This window comes from Cygnus olor, chromosome Z (assembly GCF_009769625.2).
Source record: "Cygnus olor isolate bCygOlo1 chromosome Z, bCygOlo1.pri.v2, whole genome shotgun sequence".
Lineage (NCBI taxonomy): Eukaryota > Metazoa > Chordata > Aves > Anseriformes > Anatidae > Cygnus > Cygnus olor.
Genome location: NC_049198.1, coordinates 73934289 through 73944895, shown reverse-complemented (window position 1 = coordinate 73944895; position 10607 = coordinate 73934289).

Below are 10607 nucleotides of genomic sequence, written 5' to 3'. Positions count from 1 at the left end.
ACGCTGAGACCAGTTGTGCCAGGAAAAAAAAAAAAAAAAAAGAAAAAAAAAAAGAAAAAAAAAGTCCCTGTGGTTTTTCAGCTCCATCCCCAGAGGGGAGTCTGGGACCTGCTCTAAACCCAGGGATGTTGAGAGAGGGGCCCCTGGCAGGCGGCCAGGTGGCTGGATGTTGGGGGACAGAAAAATCAGGAATTTGGGGGCTTTGAGCCATCCACACAGAACTGCTCTTCCCTCCGGTCCTCTTGGCTGTCTATGAGACCACATTGGAGAGGGTGTCCTGGGCTACTCGTCTCTAAGATAGGTGCCCTGACCACCAGTCTGCAGGACCATACTCCCCTTTTCTACATACTTTTCCTGGAATCTGGCAGAGGTTTCTTCATGCCAATAGCTTCAGGGGCTGGGGAGGTGGGTCTGTCGTCCAGCTGGCCGGCTCCTGTTGGTCCCTGAAGAGTGTGGAGGAAAAGTGGCTGGAGTTACATTTCTGGTCCTATGCAGTACAAATTCTGAGAGTATTTACTGGAGGGAAGCAAAATGGAGAGACACGTGGCTTGCAGAATGCAGGGGAGCTTCAGGCAGGAGATGTCAGACCCAGCCACATCATGCCCAACAAGGTGTTGAGCATCAGGGTATGAGCTGAAGGGTGCTTGAGACCTCCATGTTCTGCTCAGCACTTCAGCTCCAGCCACGTCCCTCATTGGGTACCCACAGGCATCCTTTACTGAATCTGGCCCATGTCAGATGCATCAAATTATTTTGAAGAATTTCAGTCCTGTGCAATTAGTATTGATACTGTGATAACTCAGGCAGCATCAGGGCTTCATTGAGCTAAGCTCTTCCAGACAATTAAAGGCTCTGATCCATAAAGCAGACAAGGCTTTAGCAGAAATACAACAGATGAAGATGGAAACAACAACAGCAAAAAGAAAGCTGCAACAAGAGCCCAGAAGATTTGTCCACACTGAAAGGCTGAGAGTCATATGGCATGAACAAGAGGATGAGAGAGGGTGGCTCTGCTTGGCCTCACAGAGCACCAACTGTTATTACAATCACTATCAAAGTTAGAGGAAATTGCATCCACTTTACTGTTGAAATGTACAAAATGTACAAAGCTTTCCTAGCATCCATAAACAGTTGAATATATTAGAAAATAGAGGACACAAGGCTTGCTGTTGTTCTTCAATCTCAACTCATATTGCTTCCAGTGGCCATTTAACCTCGATAAAGACAGAAAGATCCAGACCCAATGTTTTTAATTACAAGTGGCATTTCCAAGCCTTCTGTGGTCTGCGTCTAATCCAAAAAAGTGACTTCATTTTGGACTCTGGCACTATGGATGCTCTGTGCAAAAGGCAGACTGCAAACTAGTTTCCATCCTGCTTTAATAATAGATTCACAATCCAAAAAGGAACTTTAAACAGTTTATTTTAATATTCAGGCTTAAAGCTTTCCTTCTGTAAAGGGGTATGTAACCCAGCAGTAAAACAATGTCTTTGAAAGTTGACTTAAAAGGTCTTAGGAAAGTGGTGGATCGTTAGATTCAGGCTCTCAGCAGTTAAAAAACAGTTGAACAGAGATAAACAAATTGGCAGCTTGTGTGACCAAATCTGCCCCAACTCGGTGATGGGCTCAACCTCCTCTACACAGGCAAAATGTGCAGGATGCCCTGATGCAGAAATAAACATTTGCTGCATGTGAGGCCGGTGTGGAAAAGGTTTCTGTGGAGCGAGGCACGAAGCGAGCCCTTCTGCACCTGCAGAGCAATGAGAGAAAAGGCGTGCAGAACAAATAGGATGGGAGGAACAGTGTGAGAGAATCAGAAAGAAAAAACTGCAGTGAACACTAGGATCTGTTTTCTGCATGGCCAATAGCCAGAGGAAATATTTTTCTAATGGGTGGATAAGGGCTTGTCTTCTGCTGAGGTGTGACCAAGCCCCACTGAGGCTCCTGTGAGCTTTCAAGGAATTGGCAGAGGCCAGGGGAATCCACATGGAGAAAAAAAAAAAAAAAGAAAAAAAAATTTTTTTATCCCAATTAGATGTGAAAGTCCTGATGGATGAGCTATTTACCATTTCCTCTGAGAACTTTGTAGACCCAGTGCTTTCACTGTTTTGGGTTCAACTGCATTTCAACTACGTATTTCTTTTAGTGATTTCATCCCAGCCTGTATAGTGACACCACTCTCCCTACTGTCAGACGTTCGGCATTAAATCCCAAGGCTCCATCCTTGCCTTAGGAAGCTCCTACAGGAGGGAGTTAGCAGCAGTATCCCCAAGCTCAATGGTTAAGGCACTGCCATTTATATTTGTGTCCTTATGGCCTCTGGGCACTGGTACCTCGCCAAACCTCCACGGCCACCTTTTAGCCAGCCTATTTATGCCGTGTATATATATAAGCATATGTATATATATATATATACATATGTACACATAAATTCTATCACATCAGCACCTGGACATTGTGCTTTGCTCTTGCCTAAAACCACCTCTCTTTGTCAGTGTTTTTTCTCAGGGTGATGCTTTCAGAACTGAGCACGAGATCACAGCAGAATGTTTTGTACAATAGCCTAAGTCTCTCTTTCCCTTGGCACAGCAGAACAAATCAGCCTTGAGACAGTCTGGGTCCTTTAAAGATCTGTCTCCTTTGCTTCAGCTGGCTCTCAGCTACCCTCTGTGGGGCTCTCACCCTTCAGCTGGGCAGCCTTGGCCGGCAGAAGGCCGCAGAAGGCCTCGCGGCCTGTGGGAGGACCAAGCAAGATGTCCTCAGAGCACTGAGGCCAGGGCCACAGGCTGCCTTGCGTTGCTGTCCCCCTTCATTATGCTTGAGCTCCTCGTCCCGTGTGGTGGTTCTCTACTCATGGCCGACCTGAATTAATTTTTCAAGTCGGATTTCATGAGGCGGTATCAAATGCTTTCCTGAAATTCGGATATATTACATCTACTGCTTTCCCATCATCAGCTAATTTTCTAATTCCATCAAAAATGCAATCAGGTTTGTCTGGCAAGGCTTATTCTTTATAAACCTCATGATTCAATTTACCTACCAATGAAGGATGAAGGGCTGAGTCAACCTTTGCAAGCTTAATCAAACTCATCCAAACCTCTGTGCTCAACAGATTGAACTGGAAGTTTTGCAGGAAGAAGCTTGCTCTCAGCATTTGCCTTACTTTTGTGGTTTCTAATGGGATGGAAATACTGGAAGAAAAAGCTTTGGCACTGCTTTTTAGTACTTTGCTGCTTAAAAATAGGGAAAAACACAGAAAATATGTTTCTTTTAAAGTAGTTTAACTGTTTCAGATTGTAACACAGGGTTCTGGAAGATGAAGAATATTGTTAGGTAATAGTTTAGGTCCAACTCTACTCTTACCTAGTAGTTTCCATTTCCCTAGCTGAACTTGCCAGAAACAAACAAACAGAAATAAATAAAAACAAATAAAGATCATTGACAGTGTGGGTTGGATTTTGGATTCTGAGGATCCGCTGGCACATCCGGGATGTTCCAGAGCCCCAGCCTGGCAGGCAGTTGACAGACATGCAACTGTATGGCAGATGGACAGCCTCTGCTATTTAAGACTCCTAAATAAGCACAGCATCTCATGAACTTTGAGATTGTGTTTGGTGTGATTCTCCCCACTTCAGAAAACAAACAAGCAAACAAAAACCCTCAGATCTTCCTTTCTGAAGATTTATAATATTTATTTTCCTGGACAATTGCTTTACCCTGTCAAAAACCTTACCCTTTCACTTGCTTTCCATCTTTGTTTGCATTCTTTGTTTTGATATTTGTTTGCTTTTATCTCCTTGGGTTTGAAAGGGCTCTCCTCCTTGTGTTTAGTGTGCGTACAACTCAGATGAGGGACAAAATTATTTCTATAAACGGATTCTATACTGATGGATATAATAGTGGGGAAGAAATGAAAACTGAACTAGAAAGAGGATCGAAGAGAGCGAATATGCTGTATGTTACTGGGTGACATAGGAGTTACCTTGGAAATGAATCCAGTGTACTTCTGCATTAACTGATCCAAAAAAAAAAAAAAGGAAAAGGAAAAACCAGTCTGGCTGTTTTTTTGCATATCTCTTCTTCCCTTCTTTAAATATTGGCTAAGTCATAGCACTTGGCACCTCCACTTAGCACTCAGGCTGTCCAAAGGCATAAGGCTGACACAGGCATGAGGGGCACATTCCCGCTTGCCCCCGACTCCCGCTCTGCACCCACTTTGGGTCTATGCAGCCAATGAAGACACATCCCACCCGCCAGCACAGCCCGATGGGGATGGCAGAGCAGGCAGCCCATCCACAGATTCCACTGGGAAAGCTGCAGCAGGAAGAGGACCTGCCCACTGCCCACTCCTCTCGTGCTTCAGTGCTCAGCGGCTCTTTCCCCACTCAGTCCTGGGTGGTGATGAGATGGTCTCTTATATGTGATCAAGTAATTCTTCAATGCCTTGGAGAGCCATTGTGTCTGTACCCAGATATGCAGGCAGTCCTTCTTTGGAAAAACTGGGAAGTAATTGTATAATCATTTCTATGGTGACAAAGAGCGAGAACATAACTTCAAGACATTTAGAATAATAATGTGCCTAAGCAAGTGCATATTTTAAAATGTGTTGCTTGTGTATGGAAAGGTCCTGAGCAACTTCTGGCAGTCAGGAGAGACAGTCTACCATAAACCTCCTCACAGCAGGCAGCTACTCAGTCTGAAAATTAATTTCAAGAAACATGACTGACCACCGTGCAATTTTAGCAGTAGGTTTTTACTGAACCTTTTGTGGTAAACAATGTTGTTAGCTGAGGACACAGTGACTGGACTTCAGAATTAAGAGCCAGGCCTACAGGCAAGAACAGAAGTACTGCAGTGCCCACGGTGTGCTAGAGCGTCCTTCATTATGAGGCAAACTCACCCCTGAATTCTCACACCACTTCCAGCACCTGGAAAGGCCAAACAGGTTAGATGCGATATCCACTTAGGTTTATCTGCTTGCTAACTGCTTCTGAAAACATTACTTACATATTTCAAATAAAAGACAGTTTAAAAAAAATGGGCTTAATAGACATCCTTCAAAAGATATGAGTAAGCACTGAACAAATGTTTTTTACTAACTTGAGCCTGAATGTAAGACTCCCTTAGGAAATACTGTTGTCCGAATCCACATTCAAATTGCAAGACGAGAGCAAAGATATATATTCAGGGAAAGATGCACCAGATTATTCTTAAAAGAACAGGAAAGACTGGAATTAATCTTTCCTTTTTTGAGTGTTGTACATGACCCTCCACAAACTTACTTTTTGCACAACTCTTAACGGAGAAGTATCATCAAGAAATATTTAAATAGCTTCAGAAGACTTAGACAGTGAATTCTGTGAAATGTGCTGACTATTCCTATGTGTTTTGCTTTAGCCTGGTCATTTTTAGCTCCTCAAGTCTTCACATATTTGGCTTCTAATGTACACTTAAACAGTGAATATAGAGCATATTTTAAGTTTAATATGCTTTTCATTATCTAAGTAATCTTCTATGTTTCAGATAGCTTGGACAATGTCACTAAACTTGTCATATTCCCCTTCTGCTTCTCATAAACTAACACAATGCTGTTGAGTTAGGCTTCGTACTCCTGCAGAGAAATATCCAAATTCTTCCAAAAGATTGTTTACACTGACATCAGAGACGATGGAAAACAAATTACGACATTTGTGTTTGTGTTAGGAGCCAGATATACTGCCAGAACCATGGAAATCAGTGGCAACGCTCCTATTGGATGCTAGCATTTATAAATCCACTATTTATTTTTAAGCAGACCTAATTTGGGAACCTTGAAATAGTTTATTAGTCCCCTACTGTTTTGACTTCCATCTGCCCAAGTACTTCTTGAATGAGAAGGAGATTGTTGGGTAACAGCTGTTGGAGAGACATGTGTGTGGTAGGTTCGATGGAAGGGTGTAAGGGAAAGATTCTCTTCATAGTTTCCCTCTTGTCCTTCCAAAACTTGGTTTATCTCCTTACTTCTTAGCAGTAATACTTGTCCTACACCATGGTCCTTCCTGGTTTCAGTGAGAAACTCAGGCACGAATAGACCGCATGATCAGAGCTCCTACACTTGAATTTAAAATGCATTGTTTCCCTAGCATTACAAGCACCCATGGAGGTGAAAGGGGATTCATAAAAAAAACAGTGAAAGAAAGTCTCAGTGGAAAAAAAAAATGTATTTCTTAGAATTGATTTTAAAGAATCAGTATGCAGGGAGAAGGAGAAATATAATCTAAAATGGAGTCTACGGTTGTGTACTTCATAGCTAGATTAATTTTTCATTTCCATTAACATTAAAGTTACTGACAAAATACTGACAGGTTTTTAAAAAAGGAATATGTTTGTCAGTATTGAATATATTCAAACAGCAGTATCAAATCTAGAATGATTCTCATAAGCAGACACCAAATGATGGTGGAAAATGGAGTATTTGGGAAGTCTGATCAAGTACCTACTCCTGCCTCCACTTCAGGCAATGAGAAATCAGGGCCAAACTCTGTAAGGTATTGTAGTCTCTCTCTCCCCCAAACCAAACCAAACCAAACTAAAAAGATCCATGAGAAAGCTAGCACATGGGAATGAAATGCCTCCCTGATTCCTTAGTATTCCGGTCAACTGGATATATTTTTCTAGTGAAACTTTTTCTTCCCACTTTCACGTATAACATTTTTTCTGTTCTAAGGTAGGGACACTTCAGGGTTACAAGAAATTTCAGTACATTGAGCAGAGAATTCCTAAAATCTGAGATATGACCTGGAGTCTTGTCAAGAATAGATAAAATAAAGTAGCATTTAAGAACAACCAATAAATGTCTCGCTAGTCTGGTATGAGCTTGTGGAACTCAGCACACTGGAAAAGACTCAATATTGGGGCTAACTGAAAATGGCATTAGGAGAATGAGCTATGCAGGGAAATTAAAATGGTCTCTTTCAAAAATGATTCAGGAGAGGACAGACATACCAGCTTCAGGATTGCTACAGGGGTTTTCTACTGGGCAAAGAGAGTAATAAGAAATTGAAAAACTTTTGGCATTTCAACTTTATTGAAAAAGGGTACAAAGGAACCACCTCTGGATATTGTAAAACTCACAAATAAATTCTTTACAGCTGCACAAGGAAAGATAACAATGAGAGCCCAATATTTCATTCCTAGCACAGTAAAAAATCCTATTATAGCCAATGCAGTTATGGGTGCACCAGCTGTATTCTGGGAATTCTATATAACTTCTGTCTGCTTCTGAACCAAAACCCCTGAGGCCAGCTTGTGAAATTAAAAAGTTCTCCTCTTTCATATACATACCCCTCCACATCTCTGTTCATCCACCAATGTCTAGAATTAAGTAAATTGTCTTAGTCAGACACGACGCCCTTCCAGGCCCAGGAGGAGCTTCTCCAGTGCTGTTTTCTGACCGCGCACTCTTCTATAAAACCCACAGTCATATAAAAAAAATGCGCCTCTTTCTTCATTATTAAAATCTATACTATGGCATGCTCTAGGCAGGCATAGCTCATGCTGTCTGAGGTTTGGGGCAATGTAAGCTCTGGAGGGAGAAGTGTCCATCTCTGTTTAGTTGGAAGAGCAGGTGGTTTTTTTTGTTTGTTTGTTTTTCGTTTTTTTAAGTGCACAAGACAATTAAAAAAAGGGGAGTTGGGGGAAGGACATGAAAGAAATTAAAACATTTCTGCTTCTCAAGTGTGCTTTTGAACTTTTGAATCACCAGGGGAAAAGGGCTACCACAGGGGTCAGGTAAGCATCATGAAGCTGAGCTGTAAATTTTGACATTGGGTATTAAAATATATATATAAAATAACAGACTTCACCTTAACTTTCAGGCTTCTTACCCATATAACCCAGGAAACTGAGATGCTAGCCAGACCATCAGCAATAAATATGTGGAGAACTCAACAGGAGGAGAAAGAGATGAAACAGATGGGAGGAGTCACTGCTCCTCACGCACCCCTAAGGCATCTCTGTTCCCGTGCCCAGGATTTCCTTTTGTAACCTTCCCCGTTCCAGCTGCTCAGGCCAGGACTTTATTCTCCTCACAGACCCACAGTGCTGTCCTTCATTGGACAGAAAGACCACCCCAGGGGAAAGCAAGTGGATTCAAGCATGAGAACTCGTCTGCCCACATGAGCAAATCTCGCTGGGGCCAAAACAAGAGGTCAGGAGAGCTCACTCAGTCCAGCTCCCTAAATACCACCACCAGACGTGCAATGCGTAATTCAAGAGAACAGCAGAAAAGTAAACAGCAAAGGTTTTTATTCAAATGTGCTATTTATATCCAGAAAGGGAGAAACAGGAAACCTTTTGGAGCTCTCAGTTCAGCCCAGTCCCATGACTTCTGCAGGGTCCCCACAGGCTCTCACATCCCTTTGCGTGCGAAGAGACCAACAAGACTTGACTTTGTGTCTGCCTCAGACCTAGGAGTCCTTGGAGACGCTGCTTTGGGACTGTCCTCTCTCATCCATCACACTGGATTTCTAGCAGATGGCTTAAATGACAAAGTATATGGATAAGCGTCCTTTAATCTACAAAAATGTGACGTTGAACTTTGGCGCCTAGCTTCATATAGCTCAACTTGTTTGAAATTGAACACAGAATGGATCGAGAGGTGAATGGCAGTGGAAGGTATATTATCCAGACATCTTCCTAGATATGTCATTAAATGATGGAAGTTAATGGCATCTTTAAAGACACCCATGCCATACAGACAGCATAGGTGTAGATATACACCACGTTTTTGAAACTGTGCTACTATTTATTTCTATTAAAGCTCAATCATTTGTGCCTAATTGTTTTCAATAAGTGCTTAATATTTTTCCTCTCTGAGAAGACAAAGTGATTATTTACATAACTCCCCCTGGCATAGTGATGGTACAACATTCTGTGAAGAAAGCCTGCAGATTCATTTAACACTAGTTTCTTAGATGAATAAATAAGTGCAGATACACCAGTGAATGGGATGTTCCTGTCTTGAATATTCATGTGTTTCCGTCCTCACTGAAGTCAATAACAGGATTCTGACAAAATGTCAACTCCTACTTTGTAGTTTGTCCTGGATTTCCACAAAGGCAATTTTAGGATAGGGACTTTAGAGAAGAAAATGATGTAGAAGAAGTGCAGAGAGGAAAGGGAAGAGAAAGGAGATGGAGAGTTTGTTCTTTCCATTAATATTAAACTGTCCATTTCCCAGCTGCAGGCTCATGAAAGGAGACTTCTTGGTGATTACCTAGTAATTCAAACCTTACAAACCCACCTCAGAACACACAAAGACAAGGTAAAAAAAGATTTTTTTATTGCAGTTTCATGAAATCTGATCCACAGCAGAGCTTGAAGAATTCACTAAGCTTTTGAACACACATGCAGACTGGTATCAATTTCTTTTTTTATTTCTTCCTTGCCAGATGAACATTATATACGAACAATATCACCTCTGTGTGTGTGTGTGTGTGTGTAAACATGAGTAGCTTTTATAAATGCAAATGCCAACGAATACAAGTAATAGTCTGGTTTCTATAAAAGGCTCTGTCTCGCAAAACAATCTGCTGCACAAAACCAAAACAAACCTTTAAAATGATTTTCATGTGTTGACATTACAGAGCACAGTTGCCTTTTACCTGTTTACCTATTCAAGCTAGGAAGTGAGAAATATTCAGTCAAAGACGAACCAAAGGAGCGCATTATCTTCACAATCCCTTTGTACTGTTATCACAGAAGGTATTTAGAGTCCAAGGGTTCCCCTCCTGAGCCAGACCATCCTCAGTGCTGTGACATTGCCTATACCCAGTTATAACTCTGCCTTACCCTTCCGTGCCTATAGAGAGACCAGAATGAATTGCTTATAATTTGGTTCCTCTGGTGTAATTGTGCCTGTAACACACAGTTGTAACAGGGACTGAATTTGCTGTTGTTCTGCAAATCTCCCAATTACCCACGAAAAGCCCAAACTATCAACAAAGTAAATTCTGAAGTGCATATTACCTGAAACTCAGAAATGAAAAAAAGTTTCACTTACTTTTGGTTCAATGAAAGACTGTGTGAAAAATAAACATTATCTTTCTGGATTCATATACTATCGAGCACTTTAACTCAATTTTCCATGTTATTTTGATGGACTTTTGAGTAGGTTTTATGGACCGTATTCCCATAATATTCATTTATGAATCTGCTACCTCTTGAAAGGTGAAGAGAAACAAAACATACACAAGTACAAATGAATGAATAACACTCTAGTTTTATTTCTTACTTTAAACACCGCTATTGGCGAGCTGTTAAACTATCAGTCATATCTGGTATAGCTTTGATTTGGTATGTGCCAATGTTTCCAGTCTTCACCACCACCCTCTCCCTGGGCCCCAGGTCCAAAACAGGGTGAAATTTTAGCAGTTTTCAGCATATCTACCCCTAACTCAATATGAAAATCTTGAATAGTTCATAAAAAGTAAAAGAAGCAAGTGCTCAAATGTTGGTGTGGAAAGCAAATGAATTAATAATACTCAGCTACCAGAGTCCACTTGCATGTTTTGTGCTTCTTAAAAAGACTGCGGACAACAACATTATCTCCTAAGATTTTTGGGATC